Raw genomic sequence first — 14566 nt, forward strand, 5'->3', positions numbered from 1 at the left:
TTGAGAACCAGTGCTAGAGGAGTCTTTGACTCTCTTTACAGATGGTCACAAAAATTTTGTGGACTCATCACTGAAACTTCACACGTCGCAGCACTATTGCGGCACGGTAGCACAGTGGTTCGCACTGCTGCTTCATAGCGCCAGGGTTCCAGATTCGATTCCCGGCTTGGGTCATTGTCTGTGCGGAGTCTGTACGTTCTCCCTGTGTCTGCGTGGGTTTCCTCCGGGTGCTCCGGTTTCCTCCTACAAGTCCCGAAAGACGTGCTGTTAGGTGAATTGGACATTCTGAATTCTCCTTCTGTGCACCCAAACAGGCGCTAGAATCTGGCGACTAGGAGAGTTTCACAGTAACTTCATTGCAGTGTTAATGCAAACCTACTTGTGACAATAAATATTATTATTATTATCCATTCCGTGCCAGTTGTCGCCAAAGTGGCTATGGCCTTGAACATCTGCATCTATGGCTCCTTCTAAACATTGCATCTCACAGCTCACTGAGCCTCTATTTACTAGGCTAGACAGAGAATTCCATTCACTACAGGTGAGGCCTCGCAGACACTGAGGGCAGTGAGTATCACCTCCATTGCTGGACTCCCCCATTTGTAGGGAAGTAACTGATTGCACCCATTTGGCCATCAAGAGTACTGCATGCAGTTCTGGATGTCATACTTTAGGAAGGATGTGAAGGTTTTGGAGAGAGTATTGGAGAGAGTACAGAGGAGATTCATCAGAATGATTCCAGGGATAAATAATTGCAGCTATGAGGATAGATTGGAGACTTTGGGACTGTTTTCCTTGGAGAAAAGAAGCCTGAGAAGAGACTTGATAGAGGAATTCAAGACCCACTCAAGAGAGCATCAAGACCTAAAGGGCACAGATTCAAAGTAAGTGGAAGAAGGAGCAAGAGTGATTTGTGGAAACGTTTTTTCACCCAGAGGGTGGTTGGAATCTGGAACAAACTTCCTGATAAGGTGGTAGAGGCAGGTTTGGTTGAGGTATTCAAAAGGGTATTGGATTTCTATCTGAAAAGAAAGAATGCTCAAGATTATGGGGATAAGGCAGGGACTGAGACTAGGTAGAATGCTCTTTCAGAGAGCCAGTGCAATTTGATGGGTCAAATGTCCTCCTGTTGCACTGTAAAGGTTTTGTGATTCTCTGACATGTGGAAGCATATCTGCCTCTGCTGCTCTGGGTAGAACCCCCTTCCCAGTGGCCCCTTGAGCCCTGCTTCTATTGCCAGCTGAAACGGGCTGTATCTGCCCTCCATCCTCCGAGGGACACTGCCTCTGCCAGCTCCTCCTGCACACTAGTGCCATGCTCATTACCCTCTGTCATAAACTGCAATGAAAACCCACCTAGGTGACCTAGGTCTAATTGTCTGGTTTCTATGCTGGTGGATGGTGTGCTAGTAAGGTGTGCTGATGTTTGATTTGTGGTTGTGTTTGGCCCGATGATTGTGAGGGGACTAGTTCTAATTGTCTGGATGCCTGTGCCTGTCGAAGACAAGAGGAAAGCCTTGAAGAGTAGAAGCCTGTGCATGTGAAATGTAGGTTCAGTGTGTTGTTGCACAGGCTGGAATGCAATGCACCTCCTTAATGAACACTGTGTACTCACTAATCATTATCTCCACCACGGATACCCACTTTTGCCTTGCCAGACTTTCTCCTGATCCATGGCCCTGGTCTGGTCCATCGCTCTTTCCTCTGTGGTCGTGATAATGTGTCCTGGTCCTCGCGTGGGCATTATAAACCGAATTCTCTTGCAAGAAAAAAACACAGCCAGGTAAGGTATTATAAATCTTCGTTAGTAGCTGCATGGTTCAGTGCTGCCAGTGCGATGACTCTGATCCGTTCTAAGGGTCAGTAAGTGCTCCAGACGTAATCAACTCCCATGTTCAGGAGCAGCATGTGCCCTCAGGCTCTTCAGCTGGTGTGGCTGCTGAGGGTGAATATGCAGAGGCCTATGCTGTTGATTCCCCATTTCCAGAATGAATTACATCAATGAAACAGCAGCTGCAATAAAGGCTGCCATGGTTTATTAAATCATGCGCAAACTCGTATAGTTTCCACTCCCTTCTCACCCCCATAGCTGCTAATTGGCTGCCAAACCTGCCTCTAAGTCTCGGGGCCAGTGATTCCTTTCTCCCAGGGGAAGGATACAGACCTTGCAAACAGCACTGACTTCCATTCCCTGTCCCCAGGTAGAAATTCCTGCTCTTGGTATCTACCACCCTCGACCATTGTCAACCCTTAACAAGTGGAAATATTTTGCTTCAATATACCTTGGGCGGGATTCTGCATATTTACCGATGATGCGAGGTGGCACGCTGTTCGCTGGTGGTGGATTCTCTGCTGTCAATGGGGTTTCCATTGAAGCCACTCCACGCCACCAGGAAACCCATTGACGGGTGTGTGCTGCTGGTCGGATCAGAGAATCCCGCTACTAGCGAATGGCCGGAGAAATCTGGCCCTTATTTCATCATTTCACAATTTAGAATACTTTTATCATATCAGCCCATAACCTGTTGTTCATATGCAAAAACATCTATTTTCATTTTAAGTGTGTCTTGGTATCGATATTTCCTCACCATGACTGCTATTGCAATGTATCATATACGACAAAAAAGAGACCAATAATTTTGAGAAAACATAGTTTTCTTCAATCTGATAAATTCTGTACTGTGTGCAGTTTTGGAATCCGTGTCTAAGAAAGGATATAACTGTCACAGAGGGAGTAGAGAAAAGGTGCACCAGAGTAACTCCTGGGATGGAAGGATTGTTGTGTGAGGAAAGATTGAGTCAACTGGGCCTGTTTTCACTGGAGGTTAGAAGATTGAGAGGGATCTAATTGAAAGGTATAAAATTCTGACAGGGCCGGGCATACTAGATGCAGGGATGTTGTTTCTTCTAGCTGGGGTGTCTGGAACAGGGGGTCACAGTGTCATTTAGGACTGAGATGAGGATAAATATCTTCACTCCGAGGATGATGAACACAGAAGGCTGTGGAGGCCAAGTCACTGAATACATTTAAGAAGGAAATAGATAGATTCCTCGACTCTTATGGTGTCAAGGGCATGGGAGAATGTGGGAGCAAGGTGTTGAGATAGAGGATCAGCCGTGATCCCATTGAATGGTGGGGCAGGCTCCAAGGGCCTGGGAATTTCAAATATATTGTATTATGGTAATTGATTCATAAGGATTAAAGGCCTGGGTTAGTGTGTGTGTGACTGCTGCAGTAGTGTTTTTAAAGAATCCTGGTTTGAAAGGTTTGGGGAGCCAGGGGTGCCATTAAGGCATTGTAAAAAGCTTGGAGTAATGGAGTTTTGTTTGGATTAAGGGGGAGGGTTCCCTGTGGGGTTAATTAGATTTCAACTTGGTAAAATTATGTAATTACTGCGGGGAGCTAAGGTATCAGGCATTTTGTAGAAAGGCAGTTTAGTTCAGTTTCAGATAGAGATGTCAGCAAACGTCAAGCATCTAGCCCCACTGCAGTTCATTTAAAAGATCTGTCTGGGGACAGATTAGAAGTGTAATTGGAAGGTGAGCTGAAATATGCTGAGCAGTTTCTGAAGAAATGCAGCCAGAATTTCTGCATGGCTCTGACAGGATTCAGTTTTTTTCTTTAAAGCAGTGTCAAAAGATCTCTCTTTCTCAAAATACAGTATTCAGACATCTCAGTACAGCAGATATTCTTGAGCGCTAACTGTACTTAACAGCAGATTGAGAGTTGAGATGGTTTGTTGTTTGAGTGGGAATAAAGATAGCTGTTAAGGGTTATTGTGCCACTGTATTCACTGCATTGATTTGCATTGTGTAAGAGGTAATTGCAAGCTATTTTCTTGTGTGATGCGAAAGATATTTTAATACTGTGTTAATAATAAAGTTTGTTTTAATTTCCATACCCCTATTTTTCATGAAATCACTCCTGGAGTTAGGTATCCTTTCCTCGCAGATTTACAAAAATAAAATAAAATATTTGGCTTTCTGTCTAGTATCCTTGCCACTGTTGGGGACTGGTCCGGGACCATAATAAACCTATTCCTACTCCTGTTTCCTATGTTTCTGTTTCTATGTATTATGTATCAAAACACTACTACTCACCAACAGGATTTCAAGTTTAATTTCAACAAACACAATGGAATAAACCCTCCCACACATTCTGTTTGAATGTGTCAATGCTCATCTAGTGTGCATTAAACATCAGGGAATGCGGTGTGGATTAAGCTTCTTAAAAACTGATCACACTGCACCGGTCAGATAATCAGTTCTGACAAGAGTACATTTCATGGAACAAATGATCTGGCTGCATTTAAAATGTGCAAATATAATGAATGGAGCAATGGGTTAATTGCATGGGTTTGACCGAATGACTTATGTCACTAAATAAAATGCATTAAAGTAAAGTTCTCACAACACTAATATTTGAAAATGAAAAAATACTTTGTTAATTATGAATGATACCTTTTTGTTTTAAAGTAAAACTGCAGTATCTGCCTCTGCTTGTAAGAATGCCGCTACAAAATTCACAGCCTCGACACAAATATTCTGTTGCTTACCTGAAGCTGTTTTTATTTTGTACTGCAAAGGAGTCACTTTGTGTTTTTTCAGGACCAGAGAAACAGGAAAGGTCATTTAGCCCCTTGAGTCTGTTCTGCCATTCAACGAGATCATGGCTGATTTGCAACATCACTCAATAAACCCACCTTTGCTCCATGTCCCTCAATACATTTGGACAACAAAAATCTATCAGTTTCAGTACTAAAATAAGCAATTGATCTGGAATTAATTTCACAAACTCCATCATCAGAGACTTTTAGCTAAGTATGTAGAAATATGTTGAGAATATCGACCATGTTGTTACCTAATTTCCCTCCTGCAATGTCTAGTTCCAACTTTTGACCATCTGTTCTAGTCCTAATCCTCCAACCAGTTGAAATAGAGAGAAACTGAGCGGAATTCTCCACAGCCCGACGATGAAATCGGGATTGGCGATCAGGCGGAGAATACTTTCCCACGCAGGATTCGGGGCAGGCGCCGGTTTGACGTTGGTTCGCGGTGCTCCACTCCCTCCAAATCGGCATCATTGGGATGCGCGCAGCATGCAGTTACAACGCTGTTGGAGCGTCATCGGCCTGCCCACCCAATGGGACAAGTTCCTGATGGTGCGGGCCACGTGTGGTCCCAACGGTCGGGAACCCGGCGTGCCGGCTGCGGACAGTGTCCAGCGCCTCCGCACTCGTCCAGGATCCAAGGTGTTGGCTGGGGGGCCTCTGCAAAGGCTGGGGGGAGTGGACAGGGGGTGGTCGGGGTGGCCGGGTTCGGGTTGAAGTATGGCCGGAGCCATGGTTCCGGCGTGACCGGTGCAGGCCGTCAGCCCTGCACATGCGCGGCCTGGGACCCGGCGATTCTCTGGCCATTTTCCGCGTGATCCATGGGTGGTTCACATGGCGCAGGTGCTAGCCCCTTACCGGTAAGGGATTTGCACCGATTTTCTCGTCGTGAACCACCCGTGGATTCTCCGTTGGCGCCTGCACTTAGCCGCTGGAACAGAGAATTCCGCCCACTATGTTTCCCTTAAAATCTGTTTAATTTCTCATTGTAGCTTAACCTTTGGAGTCCAGGTATCATTCTTGCAAATCTAATCTGCACTCCTTCCAAACCAATATACCCTTCCTAGATTGTGGTGCCCAGAATTGTTCTCAGTATTTCAGGGATGGTCATACCAGAGCTTTATATAGCTGACACCTTCTACCTCACTGCATGCTACTCATCTAGACATGAAGGCCAGTATTCTTTTAGCTTCAATTTTCTGTTGTACTTGTTCATAATCATTTGGATATTGGAATGGGGGTAGAGAGAGGAATCCAACACTGTTTGGACCTCCTCAATTTCTACCTTTTCATGACTTAGAAAACATAACCTGTTCTATCATTTTGTGTCCAGTTAATGACCCCACACTTGCCTAAATTGAAGTTCATTAGCCACCTTTTTGTCTATTTGATTACCAATATATCTTTGTAATTTCTTGTTTCGGTCTACACTACTGACAATACTGGCATGTATGTAGTGTTGGAAAATTTGGATATGTGATTTTTGATCTCTCTAAGTCAGTAAGGAATGCACTGAATTGTTGCGGCTCCAACACAGACCCTAGTGGACTAATCACATCCTGTCAAAGAGAGTACCTGCCTATTATCCCTTCACACAGTCTCCTTCTGCTCAGCCTAGTTCCTAACCAAATCAATAATTTGTGTTTAATTTCATGAGCTTTAACTTTAGCTCACAGTCGATGAGAGAATTTGTGAATGCCTTCTTTCTAAAAAAAATATTTTTATTAAGGTTTTTTAACAACACGATTTTTTCCCCTTACAAACAATAACACCCCGCCCCCCCCCCCCCCGTAACAAAATAACGCAAATTCTCCCTGAGCAAGATATATACAAGGCAAGGTGGTATATTTACATAGCTTTACACACTGGCTCTTGGCCGCGCGTACTGTTCCCCCCCCCCCTCCATGCTATCCCCCGCTCGTCCATCTCCTCAAACAGTCTCTCGTTCCCCCCTCTCCCCCCCCCCCAGGGTTGCTGCTGCTGCTGAACGACCTTCTTCTAACGCTCCGCGAGATATTCTAGGAATGGTTGCCACCGCCTGTAAAACCCCTGTGCAGACCCTCTCAAAGCAAACTTAATTCTCTCCAATTTTATGAACCCCGCCATGTCGTTAATCCAGGCCTCCAGGCTAGGGGGCTTCGCCTCCTTCCACAATAGCAAGACCCTTCGCAGGGCTACTAGGGACGCAAAGGCCAGAATTCCGGCCTCTTTCACCTCCTGCACTCCCGGCTCATCCACTACTCCAAATGTTGCTAGCCCCCAGCTTGGCTTGATCCGGACTTTCACCACCTGGGATATTACTCCCGCCACTCCTCTCCAGAACCCATCCAATGCCGGGCATGACCAAAACATATGGACATGGTTCGCCGGGCTCCCTGAACATCTTTCACATCTATCCTCTACCCCAAAGAACCTACTCAGCCTCGCCCTTGTCAAATGCGCTCTGTGAACCATCTTAAATTGTATCAGACTGAGCCTGGCACATGAGGAGGAGGTATTAACCCTACCCAGGGCATCAGCCCATAGCCCTTCCTCAATCTCCTCCCCCAGCTCCTCCTCCCATTTACCTTTCAGTTCTTCTACTAGCGCTTCCCCCTCTTCTTTCATCTCTTGGTATATTTCCGACACCTTGCCCTCCCCGACCCATACCCCCGAGATCACCCTATCTTGAACTTCTTGTGCCGGGAGCAACGGAAATTCCCTCACCTGTCGCCTCACAAAAGCCCTCACCTGCATATATCTAAATGCATTCCCCGGGGGTAACTCAAATTTCTCCTCCAGTGCCCCTAGGCTCGCAAATGTCCCGTCAATGAACAGGTCCCCCATTCTTCTTATCCCCGTCCGATGCCAGCCTTGGAACCCCCGTCCATCTTCCCCGGGACAAACCGGTGGTTACCCCTGATCGGGGACCACACCGATGCTCCCATTGCACCCCTGTGTCTTCTCCACTGGCCCCAGATCTTTAGTGTTGCGGCCACCACCGGGCTTGTGGTGTATTTTGTCGGCGAGAGCGGCAGTGGTGCCGTTACCAACCCCCCCAGGCTCGTTCCTTTACAGGACGCCATCTCCATCCTCTTCCATGCTGCCCCCTCTCCCTCCATAACCTACTTACGGATCATCGCCACATTTGCTGCCCAGTAGTAACTCTCTAGGTTTGGCAAAGCCAACCCTCCTCGGTCCCTGTTGCGTTCCAAGAACCCTCTCCGAACCCTCGGGGTCTTATTTGCCCACACATACCCCATAATACTCCTACCTACTCTCTTGAAAAAGCCCTTGGTGATCACGATGGGGAGGCACTGAAACACGAACAAAAACCTCGGAACGACCACCATTTTGACCGACTGCACCCTACCCGCCAGCGAGAGCGGGAGCATGTCCCATCTTTTAAAATCCTCCTCCATTTGCTCCACCACCCTCGTCAAATTCAGTTTATGTAGGGCCCCCCAACTTCTGGTTATCTGGATCCCCAGATACCGAAAACTCCTCTCCGCCCTCCTCAGCGGTAGGTTCCCTATCCCTCTTTCTTGGTCCCCTGCCTGTAATACAAAAAGCTCACTCTTCTCTACATTAAGCTTGTAGCCCGAAAACTCTCCAAACTCCTTCAGAGTCTGCATGACCTCCACCATCCCCTCCATTGGGTCCGCCACGTATAGCAGCAGGTCATCCGCATATAGCGATACCCGATGCTCCTCTCCCCCGCGGACTATCCCCCCCCCCCCATTTCTGAGACTCCCTAAGTGATATGGCCAAGGGTTCGATCGCCAATGCAAACAACAGGGGGGACAGGGGACACCCCTGTCTCGTCCCTCGGTACAGCCGAAAGTACTCCGACCTCTGCCGGTTTGTCACTACGCTCGCCACAGGGGCGCTGTAAAGGAGCTTAACCCATCTAATAAACCCTCCCCCGAACCCAAACCTGCGCAATACCTCCCAGAGGTACTCCCACTCTATTCGGTCAAAGGCTTTTTCCGCGTCCATAGCTGCCACTCTCTCCGCCTCTACCTCCTCCGATGTCATCGTTATCACGTTTAAGAGCCGCCACACATTGGTATTTAACTGCCTGCCCTTTACGAATCCCGTTTGGTCCTCGTGAATCAACCCCGGGACACAGTCCTCAATCCTAGTGGCCAGTACCTTCGCCAATAGCTTAGCATCCACATTGAGGAGCGAAATCGGCCTGTACGATCCACATTGCAGTGGATCCTTGTCTCGCTTTAGGATCAGGGAGATTGTCCCCTCCGACATTGTCTGGGGCAGGGTTCTCTCCTCTCTTGCCTCGTTGAAGGGCCTCACTAGTAGCGGGGCCAGCAGGTCCACATATTTTCTGTAGAATTCCACCGGGAACCCGTCCGGCCCCGGGGCCTTCCCCGCCTGCATGCTCCCCAAACCCTTACTCAACTCCTCCAGCCCAATTGGTGCCCCCAAACCAACCGCCTCCTGCTCCTCCACCCTCGGGAACCCCAGTTGGTCCAGGAATCGCCTAATCCCCCCTTCCCCCCCCTGGGGGCTGGGATCTGTACAGCTCTTCATAGAAGTCCTTAAATACCTTATTTATTTTCGTTGCACTTCGAACCGTGTCTCCCCTTCCATCTTTGATTCACCCTATTTCCCTCGCTGCCGCCCTCTTACGGAGCTGGTGCGCCAGCATCCGACTAGCCTTTTCCCCGTACTCGTAAGTCGCCCCTTGCGCCTTCCTCCACTGTGCCTCCGCCTTGCCCGTGGTCAGCAGGTCAAACTCCGTCTGGAGCCGTCGCCTTTCCCCAAGTAATCTTTCCTCCGGGGCCTCTGCGTATCTCCTGTCCACCCGCAAGATCTCCCCCACTAGCCTCTCCCTTTCCATTCTCTCTATCTTCTCCCTATGAGCCCTGATGGAGATCAGCTCTCCCCTGATCACCGCCTTCAACGCCTCCCATACCACCCCCACTCGCACCTCCCCGTTGTCGTTGGCCTCCAAGTACCTTTCAATACACCCCCTCACCTTCCCACACACCACCTCATCGGCCAGCAGTCCCACATCCAGCCGCCACAGCGGGCGTTGGTCCCTCTCCTCTCCCAGCTCTAGTTCCACCCAGTGCGGGGCATGGTCCGAAACGGCTATGGCCGAATACTCTGTCCCCCCCACTCTCGGGATGAGCGCCCTGCCCAGAACAAAGAAATCTATCCGGGAGTAAGCCTTATGCACGTGGGAGAAAAAAGAAAATTCCCTGGCCTGCGGTCTTGCAAACCTCCATGGGTCCACTCCCCCCATCTGATCCATAAACCCCCTAAGTACCTTGGCCGCCGCTGGCCTCCTTCCCGTCCTTGATCTGGAGCGGTCCAGTGCTGGGTCCAGCACCGTATTGAAGTCCCCTCCCATTATTAGTCCTCCTACCTCCAGGTCCGGAATGCGTCCCAACATGCTCTTCATGAATCCAGCATCATCCCAGTTCGGGGCGTATACACATTTACCAACACCACCCACGTCCCTTGCAACCTACCGCTCACCATCACATATCTCCCTCCATTATCCGCTACGATAGTCCATCTCCTTTTCTGGGCCAGTCCCTTGTCCGTGTCTCCCTCACTCTCCAGGCCCCCAGCTGGGAGACCCCCGTCCCAGCCACCTCTTCTGTGTCCCGTTCTCATTCGGCCAGTGCAGCAGCAACCCTTTCCCCCCCCTTTCCCCCCTCCCTCCTCTCCCCCCCTTCCCCCCCCCTCCCGCTAGATCCCCGTCTAGCTTTCTTGCTCCCCCCATATCCCTCCCGTAAGTCAGCTGACACCTGCTGACCCCGGCTTCCCCGCCATCCCTTTAACCCCCCCGTGTGGGAATCTCCCAATCAATGTACATTCCTTTGTTCCCCTTCCCGCCCTTTTTTTTTGCCGCGCGCGGGAAAGACAACCCCGCGCTTCCCAAAGCCTGCCCCGCCCCCTCTGGCGCAGCTCCTGTCATGGCCTTGTCTCTCTCCCTCAGCCCACATATCCTTTCCTGCGCGTGGTTGACCCCCTATGTACAACAACCATCATACTTCACCCTCAAACACCCCCCTCCCACACAAACCCTCAATTAGAGTCCAATTTTTCAGCTAATATAAAGGTCCACGCCTCTTCGGGCGTTTCGAAGTAGTGGTGTTGGCCATTCTGTGTAACCCACAGTCGCGCTGGCTGCAGCATTCCAAATTTCACTCCTATCCGGTGCAGCACCGCTTTGGCCCGATTGAAACCCACTCTCCGCTTAGCGACCTCCGCGCTCCAGTCCGGGTATATTCTGATCTCCGCATTGTCCCACTTGCTGCTCCGTTCCTTCTTGGCCCATTTCAGGACCCTCTCTCTGTCCGTAAACCGGTGAAATCTCACCACCATCGCCCTTGGCGGCTCTTTTGCATTGGGCTTCCTCACTAGCACTCGGTGCGCCCCATCCAGCTCCAGCAATCTCGGGGGGGCCTCCACACCCATCAGCGTCCCGATCATTGTGCCCACATATGCCGCGGCATCGGCCCCCTCCATTCCTTCTGGGAGACCCAGGATCCTCAAGTTGTTTCTCCTTGATCTGTTCTGCAGGTCTTCGAGTCTTCCCGCCCACGTCCTGTGCAGCGCCTCGTGCCTCTCCACTCTCTCCGCCAGGCCCACGAGCTCGTCGCCGTTCTCACGCACTTTTTCCTGGATCTCCTGAATCTTCACCTCTTGGGCTTTCTGGGTTGCTCCAAGTTTTTCCACCATTGCCAGTATAGGCGCCACCATCTCCTTACGCAGCTCCTCGAAGCAGCCCTTGATGAACTCTTTCATCTCCTCTCTGTCCGTGGGCGCCGCCATTTTGTTTTTTTCTTATTTCTTCTCCCGCTGCTCCAGGGCCGCATTCCTTGCCGTTTCACTGCGGGTCCGGTCCATGCAGGGCTGTAGGGGGCTTCCTCCGTTCTTCCCCATGGGTTTTTTTTTTTACAGGTCCGTTGGGGCTCCGTTAGCGGGCCCAAAAGTCAATTTCTGCGTGAGCTGCCGACTCGCGCGGCTTAGCTCCGCATCGCCGCGACCCGGAAGTCCGTGAATGCCTTCCTGAGGTCCATATAAGTAACATCCATAAAGATTACTATGTCCACTACTTTAGTCAGCTCTTCAAAATAGTTCAATTAGGTTCGTCAGGCATGACCTCTTTTCTCTCTTATGGTACCAGACATGAGAGGGCATTGGTAACGATGGGACTCGATATTAATCTTGCTCTGGAGGCGTAGATCATCATTGGCAGCTTCGTCCAGTTTGCAAAGCTCTCTGAAAAGATCATTTTTTCTTTACTTTTCCCAATTTTACAATCGTTCATTCCCATCAACATTAGACTTCCTTTTTAAAAAATAAATTCAGAGTACCCAATTCTTTTTTTTCCAATTAGGGCGCAATTTAGCGTGGCCAATATATCTAACCTGCACATCTTTGGGTTGTGGAGGTCAGACCCACGCAGACACAGGGAGAATGTGCAAATTCCACATGGAAAGTGACCCAGAGCCGGGATCGAACCCGGTTCCCCCGTGCCATGAGGCAGCAGTGCTAAGCACTTCACCACTGTGCCGTCCTTGCATCAGACTTCCTAAGTCAGCATTCCTTATTGCATGCCCAAGAAATTCTAAGTATCCTGTCCTAATCTTGGTCAACAGAGTTCTTTTGGACTCAGGATTTTGCTAGCACGTCTTCATTGGCAGTGTGTAATTTTCAAGATATCTTTATTATCCGCCTCAAAAACCATAACTCTGCAGCCACCATTCTTCCCTGCATTATTTACTGAACGTCCAACACTTGCTTCCATATGTTAAATTTTTCATGTTGAAGGATTCCAGGGGCGGGATTCTCTGACCTCCCGCCGGTCGGCAGGCCCCTCCCGGCGATTCTCCGGCCCACGATGGGCCGAAGTCCCGCTGCTGTCATGCCAGTCCCGCCGGCATGAATCAAACCACCTACCCTACTGGCGGGACTAGCGGCGCGGGCGGGCTCTGGGGTCCTGGGGGCGGGGGGCGCGGGGCGATCTGGCCCCGGTGGGTGCCCCCACGGTGGCCTGGCCTGCGATCGGGGCCCACCGATCCGCGGGCGGGCCTGTGCCGTGGGGGCACCCTTTTCCTTCCGCCTCGGCCATAACCTCCTCGATGGCCGATGCGGAAGTGACCCCCCCTTTCGCATGCGCGGGGATGACGTCAGCAGCCGCTGACGCTCCCGCGCATGCGCGGACTTCCGCCGACCGGCGAAGTCCCTTCAACCCCGACTGGCGTGGCGCCAAATGCCTTTCCCGCCGGTCAGCGGGGCGCCAACCACTGCGGCGCGGGCCTAGCCCCTCAAGGTGAGGGCTTGGCTCCTAAAAGTGCGGAGAAATCCGCACCTTTGGGGCGGCCCGACGCCGGAGTAGTTCACACCACTCCCTCCCGCCGGGACCCCCCGCCCCACCGGGTAGGGGAGAATCCCAGCCAAGGATTCTCATGGAATGATTAAATTCATGACCATTTGTGAGTTGATCAATAACTTTTTTGTTTTTTGAAATGCACCTTTGGCCATTCCAATCATCTTATTTCTTGGTTGCACATTCAGTCCGATGTTAACATACTTCCAAGGTCACAAAATGTGTTTACCTGCTTGACCTTTTCATTATTCATTGTGATCTTATGTGCCAGGCCTTTTTTGGACGCTACTAGACAATTTGTTTTCTTTATGCTTTGTTTTCTTTTTAATTGATGCTCAGCCCTTTCTTCTCCCTCTCACTCACGCCTCTATCCAAACTCTTTTGCTGTTTTTCTTCAGAGCATTCAATAAAAATGGCACCATTGCCACATCTTACAAAATTGTCACCTCCAACTAGTAATCCAGGAAGGCCTTTAATCTCTCTAAGGATATTTTCATTTAACAAGTTAAAATACATTTGGGGAGAAATCACACCACTGCATGATCTTCCTTTTAATCGTCACAACATCTTTAGATCATTCTCAATGGCTGCCGTTTGTTCCCAATAAAGATTTATTATCGCTCCAAGATCTTTGCCATCAAAGTCCAAGAGACTCTAATATGCTCATCACTTCTTTCTGTTTCATCTTATCAAATACCTTACAATAATCCTTAAAACACACAAATACATATTTTTCATCTTTGTGGTTCTTTCTGATGGCATGCGTTCCATGAAGATAGCATTTCTTATTCCTCTATCTTCTACAAAACCCATTGATAAACTAAACTTTCTCTCTTTATCGTGTTCTTGGCCCTATTCATCATTACTCAAAGGAGGATCTCAGCAATGTGACTCATCAGACTGAAGTGCGATGGAGTTCACATTCAATTGCTCCAGATTGTTTAGGCAGTGCAATAAATATTGATTTACTAATGTCTTCTGGGATTTCTCTCATGCCATAAGCTTCATTAAAGTTCAGAATCAGTTTGTCTTTTCCAAAGTCTGCTACCTTTTTAATTTGCTCAGTGACTATTTTATCCGGGCTTTTGTCTTTATTGTTTTTCATCTTATTTATTGCTGTTCTAATTTTGTTTTTCATGATCTTTGGACAAATGATTTTTCTTAATTGCTGGATTTTCTTGTCTGTTGTCCTCGTCATGATATGCACTCAAGCACATAATGAGATACAGACAGGCAGTGACAGACACTCAGTACAGCCAATCAACACACAGGACAGAACACAACCAATCACCAGGCAGAACACGAGAGTGGGGTTTCCCACTATAAAACACACAAGGCATCAGCACTCTGCCTCTTTCCACTGGTGACAACTGTAGTGACAGTCAGGGTGTATATATCAGTTAGCACCTTCTAAACGTGGCTCAGAGCTAATCTGGTCTAGTAAGTTATAGTAAGCACGCTTAGATTAGTAGAGTGTCAAACCCACAGCGAACTGTGTGCACTGCTCAGCAAGTTCAATAAAGCGTATTGAACTTACATCAAGGTTTGGTGTCTACTTTCAAGTACAACTGCATCCAGTTGCAGTCCGTGTTACCCCAGGGTGAATA

Source organism: Scyliorhinus torazame, chromosome 8 (genome assembly GCF_047496885.1).
Source record: "Scyliorhinus torazame isolate Kashiwa2021f chromosome 8, sScyTor2.1, whole genome shotgun sequence".
Taxonomy (NCBI): Eukaryota; Metazoa; Chordata; class Chondrichthyes; order Carcharhiniformes; family Scyliorhinidae; genus Scyliorhinus; species Scyliorhinus torazame.